Raw genomic sequence first — 18,309 nt, forward strand, 5'->3', positions numbered from 1 at the left:
TCTTTGGTCTCTTGCTGAGGGCTGCTGTCCGTGCTGCTCTCCTCATCACTGGTCGGCACACAGTGGGGGGGCTCTGTCTGTGGCACTGAGTGTGGGTGGGAGACACCGGATGGACTCACCCCATCTCCAGAAGGTCCTGCCAGGCACAAGACAAGGCGCATGTTTAGACTGTGGGCTGAAGGGTGGTGGTGGCGGGGGGGGGGGGGGGGGGGGGGGGGGGGAGGAGAGTGGGGATGAGGGTGAGGATGGGGGTGAGGGTAGGGGTGAGGATGAGGGTGGTGTTGTGGGGGTTGATACAATGAGTCTGGTTTAGCACAGTGGGCTAAAAAGCTGTCTTGTAATGCAGAACAATGCCAGCTGCGCGGGTTCAATTCCCAGACCGGCCTCCCCTAACAGGAATGTGGCGACCCGGGGCTTTTCACAGTAACCTCATTGAAGCCTACTTGTGACAATAAGTGATTATTATTATTATCATGTGACAAGTAGAACCGCAACTCAGCGGGGTCTCACTTCCTCGCCGACAGCCGATCTCCACCCCAGTGACCTCCCTTTCCTCTGTGCTGCCGTACACGTCCAGGGCCCTCTGTTCAGCCATGGGAAGGGGCCGCAGGTCCAGCGGGCCTCCTCCATTCGTCCCCTGCTTCCGGCAGTTATGGGCAGCCTTCTCCTGGGGGGAGAAATAGAAGACAACAGTGTTAGATAGTCTGACGCATGCAGCCCAGGGGGTGGGTAGCTGGTGGCCTCAGTGGCCAGGGCACCCAGCCATGACGGCCAGTGTAGAGATCTCTGTTTCTGCATGTATGTGCATGTGTAATCAGTAGAATCAGATGATCACTAGAGGGCAGTACTAACAGGGGTATAAAAGCAAGCTCATTCTGCTCCCTGGTCTTTTTTGGGTGTACTGTGATGAGAGAGAAGGAGTGTAGATTAGCTCAGAGTGTTAGTGCAATTAAAACATAGTTATTGTATTTGGATCTTGTTAACCTTATTGCTCGTATTAATATTAAAGTAAAGAACACATTAAATTATTGTTTTCGTTACTCAATGGATCTTTTGTTATTACTGGACGACTTTGCGTCTCTTTCATCAAGATTCAGAAAACCTCACCAACAACAGTATTGAGTAACAGATATTACATTCAGTAGTATAACATAACATACTTGAACATACATGTGAAGGGGAGGTCGTGTCTCACTAACTTGATAGAGTTTTTCGAAGAGGTCACAAAGATGATTGATGCAGGTAGGGCAGTGGATGTTGTCTATATGGACTTCAGTAAGGCCTTTGACAAGGTCCCTCATGGTAGACTAGTACAAAAGGTGAAGTCACACGGGATCAGGGGTGAGCTGGCAAGGTGGATACAGAACTGGCTAGATCATAGAAGGCAGAGAGTAGCTATGGAAGGATGCTTTTCTAATTGGAGGGCTGTGACTAGTGGCGTTCCGCAGGGATCAGTGCTGGGACCTTTGCTGTTTGTAGTATATATAAATGATTTGGAGGTAAATGTAACTGGTCTGATTAGTAAATTTGCAGACGACACAAAGGTTGGTGGAATTGCGGATAGCGATGAGGACTGTCAGAGGATACGGCAGGATTTAGATTGTTTGGAGGCTTGGGCGGAGAGATGGCAGATGGAGTTTAATCCGGACCAATGTGAGGTAATGCATTTTGGAAGGTCTAATGCAGGTAGGGAATATACAATGAATGGTAGAACCTTCAAGAGTATTGGAAGTCAGAGAGATCTAGGTGTACAGGTCCACAGGTCACGGAAAGGGGCAACACAGGTGGAGAAGGTAGTCAAGAAGGCATACGGCATGCTTGCCTTCATGGGCCGGGGCATTGAGTATAAGAATTGGCAAGTCATGTTGCAGCTGTATAGAACCTTAGTTAGGCCACACTTGGAGTATAGTGTTCAATTCTGGTCGCCACACTACCAGAAGGATGTGGAGGCTTTAGAGAGGGTGCAGAAGAGATTTACCAGAATGTTGCCTGGCATGGAGGGAATTAGCTATGAGGAGCGGTTGAAGAAACTCGGTTTGTTCTCACTGGAACGACGGAGGTTGAGGGGGCGACCTGATAGAGGTCTACAAAATTATGAGGGGAATAGACAGAGTGGATAGTCAGAGGCTTTTCCCCAGGGTAGAGGGGTCAATTACTAGGGGGCATAGGTTTGAGGTGCGAGGGGCAAGGTTTGGAGTAGATGTACGAGGCAAGTTTTTTACACAGAGGGTGGTGGATGCCTGGAACTCGCTACCGGAGGAGGTGGTGGAAGTCGGGACGATAGTGACATTTAAGGGGCATCTTGACAAATACATGAATAGGATGGGAATAGAGGGATACGGACCCAGGAAGTGTAGAAGATTGTAGTTTAGTCGGGCAGCATGGTCGGCACGGGCTTGGAGGGCCGAAGAGCCTGTTCCTGTGCTGTACTTTTCTTTGCTCTTTGTTCTTTGTGCTACCAGAAGTGTAATAAAACATGGTACTGGGATAATTGGCTTTAAAAGAACAGTACTAGTTAGATTAGATTAGAAAAAAGAAAGAAAATAAAGTACCGACTGTTCGACTGTGGAAGACTTCACAGCATTCGGTTCCTCGATGACCAACCAATTCAATGGAGCACGTTCAAGCTCCACGGCAGCTGAAAACTACCGGTAATGTAAGTAGTAACTGGAAAATGTTTAAACAGCAGTTCCAAATATATATGGAAGCTAGTGACTTTAATACAGCCTCTGAAGCAAAAAGAATAGCACAGCTACAGTCCCTGGCAGGTCAGCAAGCTGTAGAGATCTATAAATCCTTTAATTACTTGGAAGAAGAAGACAAAACTAAATTTAATGTGATAATCGCAAAATTTGACGACCACTGCAAAATGCAGCCTAATGAGATCCTGGAAAGATTTAAATTTTGTAGTAGGTCCCAGAGACACAGCGAGCCAATCACTAATTTTTGTTACAGACCTCAAGTTACTAGCACAAGCCTGCAATTTTGCTGATTTACGAGATTCAATGATCAGGGATCAATTAGTTGATGGACTCTGAGATGAAAGTTTAAGGGAATCACTTTTACAAAAAAATGACTAACTCTAAAAACCGTGATAGAAAAGTGCATATCGCATGAACAAAAAAAAATCAATACCTTGAATTTATTCAAAGAAAGAACGGCGCGAAAACTCACCACGAGGTAGAGGCAATGTTGAAAGTGAAGAAGATGCACGTTTTGAACGGCATCCATCTTGAGCGAGAGCAGTACGCACATGTGCACATCCAGAAAAGAAGCAAACCCGCAAAATTCCATTCTGCGCATGCGCAAAAAGCTGGGCAAGCGCAGTTGAAAAAGGAGCGCACTCAGGATGAAAATTGATTTGCACATGCGCAATCGATGATTACGCATGACGTCATGAGCATCATGATGTCAGAAGACTCAGACCATGCTCACTTAAAGGGAAACTGCCTGAAAATTAAAAATAAGAGTTTTAAAGCTACAAAACCCAAATTTTCACCTCGAAAGGCAGAACATTGCTTGAATTTCAATCAACTGTTGAAAATAACTTTCGCAGCACCCTGGAATAAGCAGTTTGCAGCATCCAACATGAAAAGCACATTAGCAAATCCAAAACTAAAGAAGATGCTTTGTTTATTGTAGATTACTACTCAGACATGGCTGAGTTATTTGGATATGATGATCAGCAACACAGTTGAAAAGTTCAATACGACTCTACTCATGGTAGATGAATCCAATACCATGATGGAATGGCAGATCGTTGATACATTGGATGACAACAACCTGTCAAATAGCCAAGAAGAAAACCACGCCACTAGGAGAGTACAGAACGGCTCCGTAGAGAGAGCGCTGATCATCTCCACAGAGAGAACACTGCACGACTCCACACAGAGAGCGATGGAAGACTCCACACAGACAGTGATGGAAGCCTCTACAGAGAGATCGTTGACAGACTCCAGAATGGAAGCAATTAAAGCCTCCAGAGTGACAACCATGCACGAAGAAGACTATGAAGGTCCATCCACCTCATTTAAACAACTACTAAAAAGACAATGAAAGTCTACCCACTGTATGTGAGAATAGTGACAAAGTGATCACAATCACCATATAAGATGTGCAAGATCACAGCGAGACTGACAGATCTCAGCTCGACTACACAGAAGCACTTAACAATCAAAATGAAACTACTCATGAGTCCAGTGAGACCACATCCAGTGAGACCTCATCAATTAAGACCTCATCTACTCTTGACAACCTACAAGAAACTGAAATCTTGAAGATGTTGACTCCAGAAGAGGAGCACCAAGAGATCAAAGATGAATCAGATCAACCAGAAATGATTCCAGGAGAGGAGCACCAAGGAATCAATGAGGAATCAAATCAACCAGAAATGACTGATGTCACCAAGAACAATGCAACATCAGATCATTCACAGAAACCTCAAACCATAAAGCTCAATGAAACATCAGGGGCAAAATTCTCTCCAACGGCGCGATGTCCGCCGACTGGTGCATAAAACGGCGCCAATCAGATGGGCATCGCGAAGTCTCTTTGGGGGCCGAGCCCCAACATTGAGGGGCTAGGCCGGCGCCGGAGGGATTTCCGCCCCGCCAGCTGGCGGAAATGGTGTTTGTTGCCCCGCCAGCTGGCGCGGAAATGCGGCGCATGCACGGGAGCGTCAGCGGCCGCCGACAGTTTCCCACGCATGCGGAGTGGGGAGAGTCTCTTCCGCCTCCGCCATGGTGGAGACCGTGGCGGAGGCGGAAGGGAAAGAGTGCCCCCACGGCACAGGCCCGCCCGCGGATCGGTGGGCCCCGATCGCGGGCCAGGCCACTGTGGGGGCAACCTCCAGGGCCAAATCGCCCCACGCCGCCCCCAGGACCCCGGAGCCCGCCCACGCCGCCTGGTCCCGCTGGAAAATACCAGCTTTGATTCACGCCGGCGGGACAGGCAATTTCTGGGCGGGACTTCGGCCCATCTGGGGTGGAGAATTGAGCGGGGGGTCCCGCCAACCGGCGCGGCCCGATTCCCGTCCCCGCCCAATCTCCGGTACCGGAGACTTTGGCGGGGGCGGGGGCGGGATTCATGGCGGCCAACGGCCATTCTCCGACCCGGCGGGGGGTCGGAGAATGACGCCCCAGATACCACAAAGGACACTGATACCAATAACTTTGAGAATTACTCAAATTACCCACAAGGACCAGTCACCAAGCACAACAAAAATAACAACGAAACAACAACCTGTACAACATGGTACAACTCTGCACATGAAGGACAATGTAACAGCACAGTCCAAAACATATCATGGGCATTGTTCAGACAAACTAAATGTCATGACAATGAAATTCACAAATTCATATTTGCTCCAAAACAAACAGACAAACCAGTTTTCAAGGCAGGTGACATACAAAATCGATACCACAAGCACAAGAAAAAGTCCAGGTCAGACAACGAACACTGCAACTGTAATATGACAAGCAGCACCATGCTCCTATATTGTAAAATCTGTTGAGGGTGTGCTGTTTAGACGTAATCGGGATAAAGATCGGGAGGCACTGGAAGACGAACAGAAATCTAGGGAGGGTTGTCATCTTTACAGTCTGCACCCTCCCCGCCAGTGACAACGGGAGAGCATCCCATCTCCGAAACTCCCTCTTCATTTGTTCCACCACCCTAGTCAAATTTAACTTATGCAACCTGCCCCAGTCTCGTGCCACCTGTATCCCCAAGTACCGGAAACTTTCCCCAGCCAGCCTAAATGGCAGCTCCTTCAGTCTATTCTCCTGGCCCCTTGCCTGCACCACAAACATCTCACTCTTGGCCATATTTAATTTGTACCCTGAAAATCGGCCGAACTTCCTCAATGTTTCCAGTATATTTTCCATCCCGGTCAGTGGGTCCGACACGTACAGGAGCAGGTCGTCCGCATAGAGAGAGACCCTATGTTCCACCACCCCCCGCAGGATTCCGGGTCCTTGTCCCGCTTCAGTATCAGCGAGATGGTGATTTGCGACATCGTCGGTGGCAGGGTCCCTCTGTCTCTTGCCTCATTAAAACCCCTTGTCAGGACCGGTCCCACTATCTCCAAGAACTTCTTGTAAAACTCTACTGGGTATCCATCCGGTCCCAGGGCTTTCCCCGACTGCATGGCCTTTAGGCCCCCCAATACCTCCTCCGCTCTAATCGGGGCCCCCAGCCCGTCCACTAGTCCCCTGCCTACTTTTGGGAAGGTCAGTCCATCCAGGAACCTTTTCATCTCCTCCGGCTCTTCCGGGGGTTCTGAAATGTACAGCTTACTATATAAGTCCCGAAATACCTTATTCAGTCCTGCCGGGTCCTCCACTCTGCTCCCCTCCCCATCGGCCACTCTACTTATTTCCCTGGTCGCCTCCCTCTGCCTGAGTTGCTGCGCTAGCAATCTACTGGCCTTCTCCCCATGCTCATACACCACTCCTAAGTTATTCCACGGCCCTACTCGTGGATAGCACCCCCAGTCCCGCCTGCAATCTCCGTCTCTCCCTGAATAGATCCTCCCCCGGGGACCCGCATGCTCCTCGTCTATCCGGTGAATTTCCCTAACCAATCTGTCCATTTCTGCTATGTCCGCCCTGACCCTGTGAGCCCGAATTGAGATCAGCTCCCCTCCTCACTGCTGCCTTCAGCGCCTCCCACAGAGTCGCTGCTGAAACCTCCCCCGTATCGGGGCATGGTTCGAGATAGTGATTGCCGAGTATTCCGTATTCTTTACCTCCCCTACACAGTCCCTGCTCACGATAAAAAAATCAATCCTAGAATATACTTTATGAACACGCGAATAAAACGAGTAGCCCCTTCCCGTCGGCTATCTGGCTCTCCATGGGTCCACAGCCCCCATTTTCTCCATGAACCCTTTCAGCTCCCTTGCCATTGCTGGGAGTCTGCCCGTTCTGGGACATGACCGGTCCAGCCCCGGGTCAAGGACAGTATTAAAGTCCCCCCCCCCCATTATCAACTTACGTGAGTCTAGGTCCGAGATCTTCCCCAGCACTCTTTTGATGAAGTCAACGTCATCCCAGTTCGGCGCATATATGTTCACCAGCACCACTCTTCTCCCCTCCAGCTTGTCCCTTACCATAAGGAATCTGTCCCCGCCGTCTGCGACTACGCCCTCCCCCTCAAATTGAACCCGCTTATTGATCATAATTGCTACCCCCCTGGACTTAGAATCCAAGTCCGAGTGGAAAACCTGGCTGATCCAGCCCTTCCTTAGCCTAGTCTGGTCAGACACTTTCAGATGTGTCTCCTGCAACATAATTATGTCCGCCTTTAGAGCCCGCAAATGCGCGAACACACGTGCCCTTTTAACTGGCCCATTTAGTCCTCTGACATTCCAGGTGATCAGCCTGGTTGAGGGGCACAACCTCCCCCCCACCCCCCCCACCCCGCTGCCGGTCAGCCATAACCTTTCTTGGGCCCGGCCCATGCGCCGTGCCATTCCTGGCTCGCCTCTTGGCTGCCTCCACCCCCGACCTCCTTTCCATTACCTACTTCAGATCCCCCCCACGTCAGCAAAATAACTCCCCCTCCTCCCCCCCCCCCCCAGCAACATCCCCGATAACCCCACCCCTGCCATTCACTGGCTGTATTCTCCCCCCCCACCTGACTCCCTTGACTAGCCAATCTGCTAGCCCGGTGACTCATTGCTCCAGCACCCCCTTGTCTCACTTCCATTGTTTCCCCGACCTCATCTCCCCACTCCCCAGCACACCATCCGCCACTCCGACCCACTGGAGCAGTCTCACTAAGATGGGAAAGATCAACCAAGATGTAAACATCAAACAGCAACGCGAGGCTGCTCCGGGTACAATACAGTCCCAGCTGTGTACACAGAAAAGTGTCAACCCACGTCCCTTTCTGAGCACCCAAAAATATATATATATATATATAACACCGCAATAACCCAGTACCCGTACATCCCCCATCCGGAACAAACATGAAAACCATAGACATAAATGAAACAAAAGCCCCCAACCAACATCTTTAATCCCCATTACTGACCGGCCACCCTTTTGTTACAATACAGGCTCCAGCGCACTCAGAGAGCCCAACAAAAGGTACCCACCACAACAGGAAAAAAAAGGAGAGAAACAAAAACAGAAAAAAGGAAAAAGACCATTCGAAAGGGGGGGGTGGATACTCTCCCCCCACACCCCCACGGGGGGGATACCCTCCCCCCACATCCCCCACAGGCAAAAACTGTCCTCACAAAATACACCACAAGGCACCTTTAAAGCAGTAAACAGTCGACCTGCAGTCCAGGCACAGTAGGCGCCCCTTCAACCAGTAATTCCCGGACCCTAGCTTGCGTCCGTGGGTCCTTTTTTCGAGACCAGCCCCTGATCCCTCACAAAGTCCATCGATTCTTCGGGCCCGGAGAAGTAGTGGTGTTGGCCCTGATGCGTAACCCAAAGACGGGCCGGGAAGAGCAGACCAAACTTCACGTGCTTTTTGAACAACACCTCCTTAACTTGTTTAAAGGCTGCTCGCCGCCTGGCCACCTCCTGGCTTAGGTCCTGGTGAATGCGAAGGACACTGTTATTCCACGTGCTGCTCTTAGCGCTCTTTGCCCACTGCAACACCCGCTCCTTCTCCACAAACCTGTGGAACCTAATCACCATCGGACGGGGGGGCCCCCCTGGGCGCACCTGTCTCACCTGTACTCTGTGTGCCCCCTCCAGCTCCGGCGGTCGTGGACAGGCTTCAGCCCCCATCAGCTGCATCAACAGGTCCGCCACGAACGCTGTGGCATCAGCTCCCTCCGCCCCCTCCGGGAGGCCGATGATCCTCAGATTTTGTCTACGGGCTCCTCTACTCTGTCCAGCAGTCTTCTCTGTCTCTCCTTCAACCCGTCGACTTCTAGCGCAGCAATTGTCTGCGCGTCCGCCTGCTCCTCCACCGCCTCCCCCAGCTCCTTAACTTTTTTGTCCTGGGCATCCAGTCTCTGGTTCAGCTAATCCACTGCCTTCTGAAGTGGGTCCAAGTTATCCCGCTTCAACGACTCAAAACTGCTCTTTATCACCTGCAGCATGTTTTCTAGCACCTGCTGGATCGCCGGGTCCGAGGTCCGCAGGTCCGCCATCTTTGTTCCCGGGTCAGCTTCCCCTGCACCATGCCTTTGTCCCTTCCTCTCCCGTTTGCGCTGCTTTCTGCTCTCCCGCAATTCCATGCAGCTCTGCTCGCTCCTTAGCCCCCCATGGCCGTCCTTTCATAGCCCCGCAAAACCGGGGAACCAGGTCCTCAAATCCCGCCGGAGTGAGAGCCCCCGAATGTGCGGCTCACTCACTCATTGCCGCCACCAGAAGTCCAGGCAGGCACTGTTCTAAGCTGATTAAAACCACGGTTTACATCTCCTCGTGTCTTTGAGTGAATTGATGGTTGCATCAATTTAATTAGCTTAAATACAACTATGGAATCAGCCCTCAAACCTGACAGACTAGAACTCGATCCGCAGGCCGTGGAGGCGAAATAAATATTTTCGCACTGGCTTCGATGCTTCAAGGCCCGACCTCGCCGCGTCGTCCACGCCATCTGTCACTGATGAACAGAAGCTGAGCCTCCTCCACGCACGGGTGAGCCATCGCATTTCAGTCCAGCTTGACGAGGCCGCCTCCTATACAGATGCCCTCGCGCTGCTCTAACACATCTACATACGGCCTGTGAACGAGGTCTACGCGCGACACATCTTCACCACTCGCCGCCAGCGCCCCGGGGAGTTGCCAGATGACTACCTACACGACCTCAAAGCCCTCGCACGCAACTGTAATTACCAGGCCGTTACGGCCACTCGGCACATGGAGCTCGCCGTCCGAGACGTCTACGTGGCGGGAGTCCGGTCAAATTATGTGAGACAGCGCCTGCTCGAAAAAGGGGCCCAGGACAGGACGACACGGTAAAGTTAGCCACCTCTCTGGAGGTTGCTTTTCAGAGCCTTACTGCGTTCCCGGCCGACCACGCGACCCCCTCGTGGGCCTCCGACCAGAGACTACCCCAGGCCTGTGCCGCGCGGCCGCCCGCCCATCATGGGAGGCTACCCTGCTATTTTTGCAGCACTGCCCGGCCCGCAACGCGAACTGCAGCAGCTGCAGGCGAAAAGGACACTTTGCCAAGGTCTGCCTCGCCAGCTCTAAGAACTCTAACTCACAGACCCGCTCCTCAGACTCACAGGCCTGCAAACCCCGCAATGTGGCAGCGTGTCTGCCGACTCCGCCCCCTCACAATATGTACAACTCATGGGGGCCGCCATCTTGGACGCCATCTTCCTCACCACCCGCCACGCTCGACCAACGGGGGCCGCCATCTTGGCCGCCATCTGCTACACCGCTCGACGCGTACGATCTACACGGACAGTCATCGCGGGGCCGCCCCAGCACCTCTGATCACGCCGCCGGCTACCCGCAACTCAGCGCGGTCACCCTGGACCAGTCGCGACCCAAGCACCTCCGGAGCTGTCATGATGGCTGTCCGGGTTAACGGGCACGAGATGTCCTGCCTTTTCGACTCCGGGAACACAGAGAGATTTATTCACCCAGACAAGGTAAGACGCTGCTCGCTCCCAATTTTCCCGATGCAACAAACCATCTCCCTCACCTCTGGGTCACACTCGGTGCAAATCCAAGGGTGCACTACTGCAACCATAGCGATACAGGGTGCTGAGTACGCTAATTTTAAACTATATGTGCTCCCAGACCTCTGCGCTCCTCTCCTATTGGGACTCGACTTCCAATGTAACCTCAGGTGCCTTACTCTTAAGTTCGGGCGGCCCCTACCCCCACTCACCATATGCAGCCTCGCGACCCGAAAAGTCGACCCTCCCCGTCTCTTCACAAACCTCACCGCCAACTGCAAGCCAGTCGCCACCAGAAGCAGGCGGTATAGCATGCAGGACAGGACGTTCATTAGGTCCGAGGTCCAGCATCTCTTGCGGGAGGGAGTCGTCGAGGCCAGCAATAGCCCCCGGAGAGTTCAGGTGGTGGTCGTCAAGACCGGGGAAAAGTTCTGGATGGTAGTTGATTACAGCCAAACCATTAACCGGTACACGCAACTCGATGCGTACCCCCTTCCCCGGATTGCAGTCTTGGTAAATCAGATCACACACTACCACGTGTTCTCCACGGTGGATCTGAAGTCTGCATACCCACCAGCTCCCAATCCGCCCGGAGGACCGCCACTACACGGCTTTTGAGGCAGACGGCCGCCTGTTCCATTTCCTCCGGGTCCCCTTTGGCATCACGAATTGGGTTTCGGTGTTTCAAAGAGCAATGGACCGAATGGTGGACCAGTATGGGCTGCGGGCCACATTTCCGTACTTGGACAATGTCACCATCTGCGGCCATGATCAGCAGGACCACGACGCCAACTTCCACCGATTTCTCCAAACCGCCCAAAAACTCAACCTCACCTACAACAAGGAGAAATAAATTTTCCACACAACCAGACTAGCCATCCTCGGCTACGTCGTGGACAATGGGGGTCCTAGGGCCCGACCTTGATCATATGTGCCCCCTCCTGCAACTCCCTCTCCCTCACTGTCCCAAGGCCCTGAAGAGGTGCCTTGGATTCTTCTCCTATTATGCCCAATGGGTCCCCCAGCATGCGGACAAAGCCCGCCCACTAATTAAGGCCACCATTTTTCCACTGGCAACTGAGGCCCGCCAGGCCTTCAGCTGCATCAAGGCGGACATCGCCAAAGCCGCGATGCGCGCGGTGGACGAGTCCATCCCCTTCCAGGTGGAGAGCGACGCATCGGAGGTCGCTCTCGCTGCCACCCTCAACCAAGCAGGCAGGCCGGTAGTGTTCTTTTCATGGACCCTCACCACCTCTGAAATTCGACACTCCTAGGCCGAAAAAGAATGCCAAGCCATCATGGAAGCCGTGCAGCACTGGAGGCACTACCTCGCTGGCAGGAGGTTTACCCTCGTCACCGACCAATGATCGGTAGCCTTCATGTTCGACAATACGCAGTGGGGCAAAATCAAGAACGATAAGATCTTGAGGTGGAGGATCAAACTCTTCACCTAGAACTACGATATAGTATATCGTCCTGGGAAGCTCAACGAGCCCCCAGATGCCCTGTCCCGCGGCACATGCGCCAGCGCGCAAGATGACCGACTACGGGCTATCCACAATGACCTCTGCCACCCGGGGGTCACCCGGCTCGCCCATTATATCAAGGCTCGCAACCTGCCCTACTCCACCGAGGAGGTCAGAACCATGACCAGGGACTGCCAAATCTGTGCGGAGTGTAAACCGCACTTCTATCGACCGGATAAGGCCCACCTGGTAAAGGCATCCCGGCCCTTTGAACGCCTCAGTATTGATTTCAAAGGGCCCCTCACCTCCAATAAGCCCAAACATACTTTCTCAACATCATTAGATGAGTTCTCCCACTTCCCATTTGCCATCCCCTGCCCCGATATGACCACTCCCACTGTCATTAAAGCCCTGCATAGTATCTTCACCCTGTTTGGTTTCCCCAGTTATGTCCACAGTGACCGGGGCTCGTCGTTCATGAGCGATGAACTGCATCAGTACCTGCTCAGTAAAGGCATTGCCTCGAGCAGAACGACCAGTTAAAACCCCAGGAGAAACGGGCAGGTGGAGAGGGACAACGTGACGGTCTGGAAGACCGTCCTACTGACCCTGCGGTCCAGGAATCTTCCAGTTTCTCACTGGCAGCAGGTCCTCCCCGATGCGCTCCACTCTATCAGGTCCCTCCTTTGCACGGCCACAAACCAGACTCCTCATGACCGCGTGTTTGTTTTCCCTAGGGGAGCTACCTCAGGGGCCTCACTTCCGTCCTGGCTGAAGATACCGGGACCAGTCCTCCTCCGAAAACACGTTCGGAGCCGTAAGACCGACCCCTTGGTAGAGAGGGTCCAGCTCCTACATTCCAACCCACAATATGCTTATGTTGAACACCCCGATGGGCTGTTTAGCACAGGGCTAAATCTCTGGTTTTGAAAGCAGACCAAGGCAGGCTAGCAGCACGGTTCAATTCCCGTACCAGCCTCCCCGAACAGGCGCTGGAATGTGGTGACTAGGGGCTTTTCACAGTAACTTCATTTGAAGCCTACTTGTGACAATAAGCGATTTTCATTTTCATTTCATTTTCAAGATACCGTCTCTCTCCGGGACGTGGCGCCCGCAGGCTCCACCACCACCACCGCAGCCCCCACACAATATCCCATCCAACCTACCATGTCCAGCGCCCCCACCCCAATATGGCTCCCGCGCTCCCTCCCACCAGCCACGCCGGTCCACAGGAATGAAGCTCCAGAAGAGCCGCTCCCTGAGTCCACGCCTGTGCCCGCACCGGACCCACTTCCACAGCCACCCGGACCGGCTGCAACACCAGTGCTTCGGCGATCACAGCGCATGATCCGTGCGCTGGACCGGCTGAACCTATGAGCCCGTCACCCCCGCCGGACTTCATTTTTTAACAGGGGGTGAATGTGGTGAATGTATAGTGTTAATAATTCACCAGTGCATTTGTATACGTTCTGCTGTTGTGTTATGTTGTTAACCCTGTGGGCTCCACCTATGGGCCATTGTGTGGCTTCACCCACAGGGTGATGTGTTGGGGCATGTACGGGCTCCGCCAATGGCTCCTCCCCTTAAGAGGAAGTATAAAGAGCAGCTGACCTGTAGGCAGTTCCCAGTATTGTACCAGTCGAAGGCAGGCACTGTTCTAAGCTGATTAAAACCACGGTTTACTTCTCCTCGTGTCTTTGAGTGAATTGATGGTCGCATCAGTAACAGTGAAGGAAATAGCATTTTAAGTTGACCACCTCAGCGTCATCCTGCCTCTGCCTCCACCTGATGCCTACTGAGGTAATCAGCAGGCCCGACTCCCGCCAATCCACCACTTCCTGTCATCAATAATGCTGGCGGACATTGCCGGTCAAGAAACAGGATCATTACATTGGGAAATCCCGCGATTTCCAATCCAGCTCGATGTATTAAACTCTTGGGAAAACTGTGGCGCAGTGGTATTGTCACCGGATTAGTAATCCAGAGACCCAGGGTAATTCTCTGGGGATTCGGGTTCGAGTCCTATCATGGCAGATGGTGACATTTTAATTCAGTAAGAATCTGGAATTAAAAGTCCAATGATGACCATGAAACCATTGTCCATTGTTGTAAAAACCCATCTGGTTCACTAATGAACTTTAGGGAAGGAAAACTGCCATCCTTACCCAGTCTGGCCTCCATGTGACTCCAGACCCACAGCAATGTGGTTGACTCTTAAATGCCCTCTGAAGAATGGCAATTAGGACTGGGCAATAAATGCTGGCCTAGTCAGCGATGCCCACATCCTATGATGGCAGGCAGGTTTGCATGATGGACTGGGCTGTGTTCATGACTCTCTGTAGTTTCTTACGGTTTTTGGTCAAGCAGTTGCCACACCAGGCTGTGATGCAGCCAGATAAGATGCTTTCTATGGTACATCTCCAAAATTGGTAAGAGTCAATGTGGACATACCGAATTTCCTTAGTTTCCTGTGAAGAATACGCACTGTTGTGCTTTCTTGGTCGTAGCATCGATGTGGGTGAAAAAGGACAGATTGTTGGCGATGTGTACATCTAGGAATTTGAAGCTGTCAACCATCCCCACCTCGGCACCATTGATAGGGGTATGTTCGATACTTTGCTTCCTGATATCAGTGACAAGCTCCTTAGTTTTGCTGACATTGAGGGAGAGATTGCTGTCGTTACACCACGCCACTCGATTCTCTATCTCCCTCCTGTAATCTGACTCATCGTTATTCCAGATCCGACCCACGAGAGCAGAATAATTCTGATCTCAATGTTCTCTTCAAATTTATCAGAACACGGGTCTTTTCACTTGATGCACGATCAATGACCACTAAAGCGAGGTTGTAGTCCAACTGAAGGCTTTAATAAGCTAGATGTTTCCCCAGCAGCTCAGGTACAGAATGAAGGCTGCTGGGGCGGCACGGGTTCTTATACCCCGCCTATCAGGGCGGAGCTACCATACATTCTACCAATAGAAAGCATACAGTTTCCACCAATGGTGCTTTAGCCTGTCAGGTACCGTAATACCTATAATACCACATCACTAAAAAACCAAAGACTGAGATTTGACCTAATTGCGTATTTAAATGTATGAAAGGGTTTGGTATGGCAAAAGGAGACTAAATATATCGGAGCAATTGAAGCTGTGTAGACGTGATTGTAATTGTGGGAATATTCCAAATACACAGCTGGCAAGCAATGATGTGGTTTAAACTGGGTCCTGCGGGATGGGTGACTATCCAGCGCCCAATTTGAGATGAGTTACAATAATGGGGAGGGTGTGGGGTGGTGATGGTGGGTAGGAACCAATCCGGAGTCCAGAATGAATTACTGACACATCTTAAACCTTTGCGCTGTTACATTTGCAATTCTGCCACACTGAGGTGCATGTTCCAGTTGTAAATGTGAGCAGCTGTGGGGAATTGGGGAACGGGCTGGGGCATTATTCTTCAGCATATATAAGAACTGGATTCCACCTGTCATGGGGGAGTCAAAAGATGTTTCTGTCTGTGTTCTCTGGGTTATATGAATAAACCAATGTTAAGGAAAGACTGGCGCCGGGCAGAATTCGTGCATTTTGACGACAGCAAAACTGATGCCAAACCTGGACTGATCCAGAAACTGTGGAGTGGCTAGCGCCGGCTCCACGTGGAAAACAATCTATTCCAATGAAAAATGGTGCGGAATCGCCGGGTCTGTGATTGACACACGGGAGGCTGACAAGCTTCAGCCCCATATACACATTACACTCCCCACACACACACTCCAGCCAACAAGGTGGCACTGGTTCTGCTGGAGCGCGCCCATACAGCTGATGGTCAGCTGGGACCAGAGGGCACCGCGGGGGGTGGCCTGAGGGAATACCTATACGACCCGGGCCCTAGGTGCACAGTGGCTGTTAGGGGCGTGCACAACTGCATGGCTGCCTTGACATCTGCGACTGTGGTGTTCCGTGTCTATCCACCCCGACCCCACAGCCCAACTCCCGGGCAACGGTCGCTACTCTCCCCGGCTCTGGCAGAAGCCTCCCGCCAGTGGCACAACAGTCAGCAAACCATGGCAATGTTGGGCATTTTCCGTACGCCCTCTCTCTCCCTCAGCAGCCAAGACACTGGTTTCACGATTATTAAAAGCACAAGTGAACCGCTCCGCAGGGAACTCGGCCCATCGGAGGGAGAGCATCGCGGGAGCCCCGGAGAATACCGGTTCGGGCCTGCTAATGACACTCAAACGGTGTTTACTGTACGTGCATTCCAGAACGTATTGACGCATTGTCGAGGTGATGAGAATTGTGATTCGGTGTCAAATCGGCGCCCGCCGCGATTTTAGCGTTGAAACCTATTGTCCTCCTGTTGTACCCTCAATAACTTCGCTTAGAGAGTAAATGGTAAAGAAGGCTTTAATAAGCTAAGAACTAGCCTGGTGCCGAGACAGCTGCTAACTGGGTGCCGCCCACAAGGCGGCCCCTTATATACGACTCCCAGGTGGGCGGAGCCAGAGGCGGAGTCCCCCAGGGTTCCAAGCCCGGCCATAAAGGGGACATCACCTTACATGATGATAAGGGGACAGTAGTACAGTAACCGTTCATCACACCTCCCAATCGCGTTCTGCGATTTCGGAGTCAGCCAATGCATAATCCCGCTCTATAACTTTCATCCACCCGTAGACTAGACACATGGTGAGAACTGGAGTTCAACAAGACCCCTGTGACTCAAACACAGGCAGCTCCAGGAGACGACCACATCACCCAGTGAAGCAGAAAAGCAGCCAATGTGTTTACAAATATCAGTTTGTAAAAAGCCCCGGACTCTCCCTCAAGAAGCTTTTCCAAGTTAAAAGTGAACAACATTAAACAGGTCCAGAAAAACAATCAATGAGGAAGTTTTCACATATTACAAAGATCATTAAGGCTTCTCTCTCTCTTATTGTTGTTCCTCTCTCCTTCCGTCTACCACCATCACCCCTCTCCTCAAAATATAACCCTTGACCTCCAAAATCACCCCCAGAGTCTGCTCCATCTTTCCTGGAATTCCATCCTGAATCTCTCCAACCAGGTTTCCGCCCCTGTAACAATTCTGAAGCAGCCCATATAAATGTTACAAGTCAAATCCGATGCGACTGTGAGAAAGGTAAACATTCGCTTCACATCCTTCTCAACTTTCAGCTGTCTTTGACAGGGGTGACCACACAATCCTCTTCCAACGTCTCCGCTCGCACGCAGCTGGGACTGCACTCATCTGATTCCATGCTTATCCATCCAATCATAGCCACACTATCGCCTCAGTGCGATGCTGAGGCAGATGGAGCGTGGGTCCGATGCAGGCGATAAAGTCTGTGGTGGTCGGTGATGGCGGGGTGAGTAAGACCAGCTGGGTCATCAGCTACATGACCAATGCCTTACCAGGAGAATAGATCCCTACTGTCTTTGACAACTATTCTGCCAATGTGATGGTTGGTGGGAAGCCTGTGGAATCTGGGGCTTTGGGACACGGTTGGACAAGAAGATTCTGATCGTCTGCGTTCACTTTCCTACCCTCAAACAGACGTTTTTCTAATCTGCTTCTCGCTGGTGAGCCCAGCATCTTTTGAAAATATCCGTGCCAAGTGGTATCCTGAAGTGAGGCATCATTGTCCAAACTCACCCATCATCCTGGTGGGCACCCAGCTTGATCTGCGGGATGACAAGGACACAATTGAAAAGTTGAGGGAATAGAAACTGACTCCTATCACATATCCGCAGGGCCTTGCAATGGCGAAAGAGATTGGTATGAATTTCCTCCTTTGATTGACTCTGTTGGGCAGCACGGTAGCACAGTGGGTAGCACTGTTGCTTCACAGCACCAGGGTCCCAGGTTCGATTCCCGGCTTGGGTCACTTTGTGGAACGTGTGGAGTCTGCACGTTCTCCCCCTGTCTGCGTGGGTTTCCTCCGGCTGCTCCAGTTTCCTTCCACAAGTCCCGAAAGACGTGCTTGTTAGAGAATTTGGACATTCTGAATTCTCCCTCAGTGTACCCGAACAGGTGCCGGAGTGCCAGGGGATTTTCACAGTAATTTCATTGCAGTGTTAATGTAAGCCTACTTGTGACAATAATAAAGATTATTATTATCTCCCCGGAGTGTGGGCCGAGTGGAATAAAGTAAGAGGTATTCGGAGTACTGAACAAACTATTGTTGTTATAAATCCCTGGTACCAGTCACTAGAACTCAGCATTTTGACATGGTGTCAGGAGTTGGC

At 51.7% G+C, this 18,309-nt stretch overlaps 1 pseudogene; it reads left to right on the plus strand.

Annotated features, from left to right (window-relative positions):
- The first annotated feature begins 2,674 nt into the window (after positions 1-2,674).
- LOC140387793 (ras-related C3 botulinum toxin substrate 1 pseudogene) lies at positions 2,675-17,859 on the plus strand (annotated as a pseudogene).
- The last annotated feature ends 450 nt before the right edge of the window (positions 17,860-18,309 follow it).

The sequence above is a fragment of the Scyliorhinus torazame genome, chromosome 13 (genome assembly GCF_047496885.1).
Source record: "Scyliorhinus torazame isolate Kashiwa2021f chromosome 13, sScyTor2.1, whole genome shotgun sequence".
Lineage (NCBI taxonomy): Eukaryota > Metazoa > Chordata > Chondrichthyes > Carcharhiniformes > Scyliorhinidae > Scyliorhinus > Scyliorhinus torazame.